The sequence below is a fragment of the Bufo bufo genome, chromosome 2 (genome assembly GCF_905171765.1).
Source record: "Bufo bufo chromosome 2, aBufBuf1.1, whole genome shotgun sequence".
Lineage (NCBI taxonomy): Eukaryota > Metazoa > Chordata > Amphibia > Anura > Bufonidae > Bufo > Bufo bufo.
The window spans coordinates 693,983,875-693,992,466 of NC_053390.1; positions in this window are offsets into that span (position 1 = coordinate 693,983,875).

Consider the following 8,592-nt stretch of genomic DNA (forward strand, 5'->3'; position numbering starts at 1 on the left):
GACAAGAAGAGGCTGACACTCTTGAGGGGATGACTGACTCAGCAACAAGACTGGATGACCCACTAACAAGGAATGCTGTACCTACAGATGAAGCTACGCCTTCTCCTGGCAGATAACACTTCCAGAGAGCAAAGTGAGAGGAGTGGCGGAACAGGTGTATGAGATGAAGGGGCACTTCAAGTCAACAAAGACTTCTATTGGCTGGACAAGCACTTCTTACATTTTGTGTCACCCCCTATCTCCTTATAGATTATAAGCTTTTGTGAGCAGGGCCCTCACTTTTAATTGTTGGCTTGTTTGTTGCTATAAAATGCATGTTTTAGTTTGTTCTCTCCGGTTATCAAGCTCTTTGGAATATGTTTGCACTATTTAAATAAAGATTATTATTACGATCTGTATCTGCAGAGGGTAGCATTAGAAAAGGTTCTTCCTGCCGGCACCAGGCCAAGATAAGGAGAAGAAAATGATATTTGCATGTGCAAACTGTGGCAGAGGAGATTATCTGCAATTATATTTGCCGGTAAAAATAAAATACCTGCCCTGGCCTTCTGGATGAAATACCAGTTAGGCCTATGGTTTAACAACCATAGAGACCAGGCCGTCGTTCTTGTGGAAGACAGCAGGCATGTCAGAAATGGACCGCTCTCTCTCTATTTATGTTCCAGTAGGGGCTGGCAAATTTCAGCAAAATACATTTTGGTGGCAGTAGCATGGCAGCTTCTAGAGATTTTCAGGTGCATAACCAGCCAAAGATGTGCAAAATTTATTACAAGGCATGCACATCCAGTGTGTTTTCCTTTAAGACTGGCCTATGAAAGGTAGGTACTAGTGTTGAGCGAACATGCTTGGCTGAATACCAGTACGGCTCGAGCATCGCTATGCTCAGCACATGCGGTACTCGGCACGTTTCACGGCTGCTAAGCAGTCAATAAACGTGCAGGTAAGTACTGCCCTCACTGTAATGCCAGTAGCCATGCTGGCTACTGGAATTACAGTGATTGGCTGGCCGAAACACGTCATCGGGTGCTATATAGCACCCGATGACTCGTGTTCGGCTCATTCTAAGTTAGGGAGAGCTGAGGATAGGAAGGGACAGAGAGTGTAGGGAGTTTGATAGAATATTATAAGTGTACAAAAACGTTTCAGAGACCCAAAAGTCCTTGTAAGGACTATTGTGTGTGACAGCAGCAATATATTTTTGTAGCGCAACCTGCGCTAAATTGCTCAGTGTTAGGGAAAGCTGTGCAAAGGAAGGGACAGACAATGTAGGGAGTGGAAGAGGAAGATTTTTATACAAAAAACTTTTCAGAGACCCAAAAGTCCTTTTAAGGACTATTGTGTGTGACAGCAGCAACATATATTTTTAGCGCATACTGCGCTAAATACAGTGTAATAGGCCGCTGCAGACTGTTAAATTATCGGCGCCACATCTCCTGTTTAAAGTGTGCGCATCCCTAAAATATCAGTGACATCCAGTGCAGTTTTTACATAGACGGTGTGCCCTGCGGACAGTTAAATTATTGGCGCCACATCTGCTGTTTAAAGTGTGCGCATCCCTAAAATATCAGTGACATCTAGTGCAGTTTTTCAATAGACGGTGTCCGCTGCAGACTGTTAAATTATCCCCGCCACATCTCCTGTTTAAAGTGTGCGCATCCCTAACATATAAGTAACATTCAGTGCACTTTTTCCATAGACGGTGTCCCCTGCGGAAAGTTTAATTATTCGCGCCACATCTCCTGTCTAAAGTGTGCGCATCCCTAAAATATCAGTGACATCCAGTTCAGTTTTCCCGTAGACAGTGTCCGCTGCTGACTGCTAAATTATCCGCGCCACATCTCCTGTTTAAAGTGTGCTCATCCCTAAAATATCAGTGACATCCAGTGCAGTTTATCAGTAGACGGTGTCCCCTGCGGACAGTTAAATTATCTGCGCCGCATCTCCTGTTTAGTGTGCGCATTCCTAAAATATCAGTGACATCCAGTGCAGTTTTTCAGTAGACGGTGTCACCTGCGGACAGTTAAATTATCCGTGACACATCTCCTGTTTAAAGTGTGCGCATCCCTAAAATATCAGTGACATCCAGTACTCTTTTTCCGTATTAGCGCCACATCTCCTGTTTAAAGTGCGCGCTTCCCTAAAATATCAGTACCATCCAGTGCAGTTTTTCCGTAGACGGTGTCCGCTGCGGACTGTTAAATTATCTGCGCCACATCTCCTGTTTACTGTGTGCATTCCTAAAATATCAGTGACATCCAGTGCAGTCTTTCAGTAGACGGTGTCCCCTGCGGACAGTTAAATTATCCGCAACACATCTCCTGTTTAAAGTATGCGCATCCCTAAAATATCAGTGACATCCAGTGCAGTTTTACCCACCCACCCACCCACCCACAGGTTATAGCATTTAATGCGCAGTTTTCCAAATTACTGGCCCTGGAAATATTGCCATTTAGGCTAGTGGACACTGAGGCCTTCCGCAGCCTGATGTCGGCGGCCATCCCGCGTTACTCAGTCCGCACTATTTTTCCAAGGTGTGCCATGCCTGCCTTACACCAACATTTCTCCCGTAACATCACCCGTGCCCTGACCAATACAGTTACTGGGAAGGTCCACTTAACCACGGACACATGGAAAGTGAATTCGGCCAGGGACACTACATTTCCCTGACAGCACACTGGGTAAATGTTGTGGAGGCTGGGAGTGAGTCGTACCCTGGGATGGCACAGGTGCTACCGACACCAAGGATTGCAGGCCCTACGTCGATCAGGGTTTCCGCCAGCACCTACGTTAGTGGCTCCAACCCCCACTTCTCCTCCTCCACTTCCACCTCCAAATTATCCACGTGCAGCACCAGTCAGCCATCAGTCGGTAGCTGGAAGCAGTGTAGCACTGCAGTGGGGAAGAGGCAACAGGCCGTGCTGAAGCTGATATGCTTAGGGGACTAACAGCACACCGCCGCAGAGCTGTGGCAGGGGATAAGAGACCAGATTGAGCTGTGGCTCTCGCCACTCAACTTAGAACCAGGCATGGTTGTGTCTGATAATGGCCGTAACTTGGTAGTGGCTTTGGAACTCGGCAAGCTTAGACACATCCCATGCCTTGCCCACGTCTTCAACCTTGTGGTTCAGCTGTTTCTAAAAACCTACCCCAATTTTCCTGAGCTACTGGTCACATATAATGCCCTCGCATATATGCCCTTCAAATATAATGTTTTGCAGGGTCAGATCACCTGCAGGCCCTCGCATATAATTTTTTTAGAGGGTCAGCTCAGCTGCAGGCCCTCACATATAATTTTTTTAGCGGGTCAGCTCAGCTGCAGGCCCTCGCATATAGTTTATTATAGGGTCAGCTCAGCTGCAGGCCCTTGCATATAATTTTTTATAGGGTCAGCTCAGCTGCAGGCCCTCGTCTATATTTTTAGAGGGTCAGCTCACCAGCAGGCCTTCACCTACAATCTTTTACTGGGTTAGCTCACCAGCAGGCCCACACCTCAAATCTTTTACAGGGTCAGCTCACCAGTAGGCCCGCAACTCAAATCTTTTACAGGGTCAGCTCACCTAAAGGCCCTCGCATTAGATTTTTTAGAGGGTCAGCTCACCAGCAGGCCTTCACCTACAATCTTTTACTGGGTCAGCTTACCAGCTGGCCCGCACATAAAATCTTTTACAAGGTCAGCTCACCAACAGGCCTGCACCTCAAATCTTTTACAGGGTCAGCTCACCTGCAGGCCCTTGCATATAATGTTTTACAGGGTCAGCTCACCAGCAGGCGCTTGCATATAATTTTTTACAGGGTCAGCTCACCAGTAGGCCCGCACCTAAAATCTTTTACAGGGTCAGCTCACCTGCAGGCCCGCACCTAAAATCTTTTTCTGGGTCAGCTCACCTGCAGGCCCTCAACTAATTATATCTAAAAGGTAATTTGCGCGCATGCTGCCTTGCTTGGATGTGGTAGCCGTAGCCATTTTTTAGGCTCCCTCTCCTGAATCAAACACTGATTCCCCGTTACCCGTAGTTACAATTGTTTGCGCTGAGAATAACATCGAAAGTTGATAGGCCAGACATCCGAATGGATCGTCGGCATCACGGGGCCGTGCGATTGTCCCCAGGTTAACTAGAGTCACCAAAGCGACAGCAGGCCCTCACCCGTAATGTTTTAGATGGTCAGATCATTAGACCCTTGATCCAAATGTTTTTGAGGTCACCAGCAGTCCATTAATCATAATTTTTCAAGGGTGTTTATGATGACCTCCTTTATGTGTAATAAAGGGTGTATTGGAGTGCCGGTTCCTTGTAATCTTTGGCAGCCCTTTCACTTAGTACATAGGCTTTATGAGTGTAGGAGTCCCACTACATAAACAATTGTACCACAATGTGAATGAGGCCCTCCTTTATGTGATATACAGGTTGTATCGGAGTGCCTTTTCCTTGTAATTTTTGCCAGCACTTGCACTTTATATACAAGTAAATATACAGGAAAGAATGTTTCCTATCAATTTTTCCTCTAAAATCGATTTTTTTTATTCGGTTTTGTGCGTATTATTGTCAGTCTGTAAAAGTGGCGTACTATTCGGACAACATCGTTCCCAGCAGTGACCTTCGAGTCCAAGATGCATCCAGATATCCTCCCCATGCTGTTACAGAACCATTTCGGTGGTGTTTCCATAAATTTATGAAATTTTTCTATGAATCAGGCACCCTCCCCTCTTCAGAACAGGGGGTACTTGGTTTAATGCTCGGGTTCTCCCATTGACTTCCATTATACTCGGGTGCTCGGTCGAGCACCCGAACATCCCGATGTGTTCGGCCCGAGCACTCGAGCACTACGGTGCTCGATCAATACTAGTAGGTACCTGTAGTATCTAAGTGATTCATAATTTTTTCCAAAGTTTAGCGGTTCACCACAACATTTTCTAATAAGTGACATGGACACTTCTGGTCATGGCCCACTGCAGCATTCTTGACCGTGAAAAGAGACAAAGCCAAAAAAAAATACAACATAGAAAATAAGTCATTTCAAATCTGAACAGTCACAGAGAAGATTTTAAAATTCAGTTTCAGGGACAGATGAAGTCACATCTGTTTACATATTTGTTTTTGGCACCCAAAGGAGCCTGTTAGCGAAAGAATCTTGTAAACAGCTAATTAATTGCATTTTTTTCCTACTCATTTATTTCCTACTCATTTTTTTTTCATGGTTGTAATCTAATCTTAATTTCAGCCTTCAAGACATACAATCAGACATCACTAACCTGATCAATCACTGTTTTTGGTAGAAATGATACTTCTACATGGCAAATAATTTACTAGCAGGTGTAGTAGAGTAATAGAAACCCAACAGACCCAACAGTCATGACATGCATGCTGCTGATTCTGTGTAATTGAATCACTAATTGAAAGGGGCATGTTCAAAATAATAGCAGTGTGGAGTTCAATGAGTGAGGTCATTCATTCTTTGAAATACAGGTGACAATTATTGCCCTTATTTAAGGAAGGAAGGCAGCAAATGTTGTACATGCTGGTTTCAGTGCATTTGTTTCTGAAATTCAAAGGAAAATTGATTGTTTCAGACATTGTTCAGAAGAACAGTGTACCTTAATTAAAAAGTTGATTGGAGAGGGGAAAACATATAAAGAAGTGCAGAAAATGATAGGCTGCTCAGCTAAAATGATTGCAAATGCTGTAAAATGGCAACCATAACCTGAAAGACGTGGAAGAAAGCTAAAAACTACCATTTGAATAGAAGAATAGCCAAAATGGCAAGAACTCAGCCAACAATCAGCTCCAGGAAGATTAAAAAAGGTCTAAAGTTACCTGTGATTACTGTTACAATTAGAAGATGCCTATGTGAAGCCAAGCTATCTGCAAGAAGCCCCCACAAAGTCCCACTGTTGAAAAAAAGACTTGTGCTGAAGAGGTTACAATTTGCCAAAGAGCACATTGACTGGCCTAAAGAGAAATGGCGCAACATTTTGTGGACTGATGAAAGTAAGATTGTTCTTTTTGGGTCTAGTGGCCGGAGACAGTTTGTCAGTTGACCCCTGAAGAGGGGATTTTTGCTTCTTGGAAATTGGAGATTTATGTATATCTCCGTTTTCCATCTCTTCTATTCTATTCCTAGCATGTTGCCCTTGTTTCCCATATAACCCGATTATTCTGTGTATAATTACACCTCTTCCAGTCCTTCATATAACGCAGGAATAACACACAACCCTCGCAGATACTTATATATAAAAGTAGTTTACTGATAACATAGAGATGACAAAGCAATGGACATTATACATAAATACAGATAACACAATACATAGAGGACACCACCACACACAGCCACCTCAGTTCCTGTCCACCCTGGATGCTAAGCAAATGTGGCTGATAATGTGTATGTATATACAGTATATCCAGAGTCCACCAATATACAGTCTACTGGATCTACTCTTCTAACCAACTCACAACCAGTACCTGATCATTAGTACATGTACATATAGAAACTCATGAAAATCTATATGTACACATATACTGTACAGTCTACTGGGATATTATACTTATATACATACCCACATAAGCACACATATAACTTAGCTTGCTCCTAAAATGCTGTTCATCCACGGGTGTTCAGGAAGAGAAGCCCCTGCCCCACTCCCAACTTTCACCTATATGTTCCTGTGTCCCAGCCCCCCCACCATAGACTCCACCCTGTGACCACCCAAATATCTTCCCCCATCTCTTGGTCAAGAGGATGTTGTTCAACTGCTTTCACAATGTGTCCTTCCTGCCTTAGATATGCTAACAAGGGACACAATGCTACTTTTCATACTGAATGGGTGAATACCAGTGGGTCCAATTATTAGGCATATTTGTGTGGTCATCAGGATAAGGTTCTGGCTGAAAGCCATATTTTCCTTAACAACCCCCAAACACTGAATTCAAGCCTCAGTACACTGTGAAGACAGTGAAGCATGGTGGCGCAAGCATCATGATATGGGGATGTTTCTCATAGTACGGTGTTGGGCCTATTTATCGCATACCAGGGATCATGGATCAGTTTGAATACATCAAAATACTTGAAGAGGTCATGCTGCCTTATGCTACAGAGGAAATGCCCTTGAAATGGGTGTTCCAACAAGCCAACGACCCCAAACACACCAGTAAACGTGCAGCATCTTGGTTCCAGACCAACAAGATTGATGTTATGGAGTGGCCAGCCCAATCTCCAGATCTTAATCCAATAGAAAACTAGTGGGGTGACATCAAAAATGCAGTTTCTGAGGCAAAACCAAGAAATAGAGAAGAACTGTGGAATGTAGTCCAATCATCCTGGGCTGGAATACCTGTTCACAGGGGCCAGGAGTTGGTTGACTCCATGCAACACAGATGTACAGCAGTTCTCAGAAACAGTGGTTATACAACTAAATATTAGTTAAGTGAATCAAAGGAAAGCAAAATCTTCAAAAAAAAATCAGTTTATATAGTGAATGTTTGAGTTTGTAAAGAAGAATGCCACACTGCTATTTTTTTAAACAGTCTAATATTCACTTTTCTTCTATTTTTTTAGAGGAACAACACAAATTTGATATATTTTTCTTCATGTTTTGATTTGGAATAGAATGTGTAGTGTTCCCAATGCATTTGTGTGTATGGAAATAAAAGCTATTAGAAGGATTTTGAGCTTTATTCACTTTTTTAAACACACTGTTATTATTTTGAACACAACTATAAGTAAGTACATGGCGCATGAGTTAGCAATAGCAACTCTCAGCACCAGCTTTCCTTTAATGTGTAATTTTTTTTGTAACAAAAATATAAAGATTATGGAAGACATTTATATTTTGTATTTGTGCCAGTTTTAAGTCTTGCTTTGTTCTGTGTGCCTGCACCAAATTTATTAAATGGCGCTCCTTAATAATATATGTGGCGTGAGCGGCGTAGGTTGTGACTTTATTGCGACTTTTGCAAAAGTAGCACATAGTAAATGAGCCATAATCCAGGTCTAATCTCACTTTTAGCTCTTTAACATAGACCCCTGTGAAAAGTGGCAAGTATTACTAAATGTCGCAAGAAAGCAGAAAATATCCATGACTTGCGACTTTTTTAAGACACAAAACTGTCATACCTAATTTGTTAAATATTCCCCTATGGGCATAGCAAGGGTCATCTATTGGACTGTATGGAATGCTTTGCTCTTCTCTGTAGATGTGCGCCATCTTGTAGAACACAATGCACAGTGCTCAGCAGTACAGCTATATTAGTAAGTGTACCACAATAGTTAACAGTAGCCTATTCTAGTAAATAGGTGTAGGTAGCAATATGCTTTGGACACATATACTTTATGGAAAATACTATGGCAAATGGAATGCAGGATACTTGAAATCAGCCTAAGATCGGAGCAAGAGTACGACAGCTAAGTGTAGAAGAACCTTAGGATCATACCTTAGGCAAGAATACATATTGTAGACTAAGTACTCTCTGTTGTATACTTTAAGAACAGGAACATATTTAAAAGCGTGAAATAAAGTGGGGCCTCCTTGAAAGATGAAGTATGAAATTAACCATACACACAAGATAACTGCCAGATGAACATTGGTAGTGAGTGGGA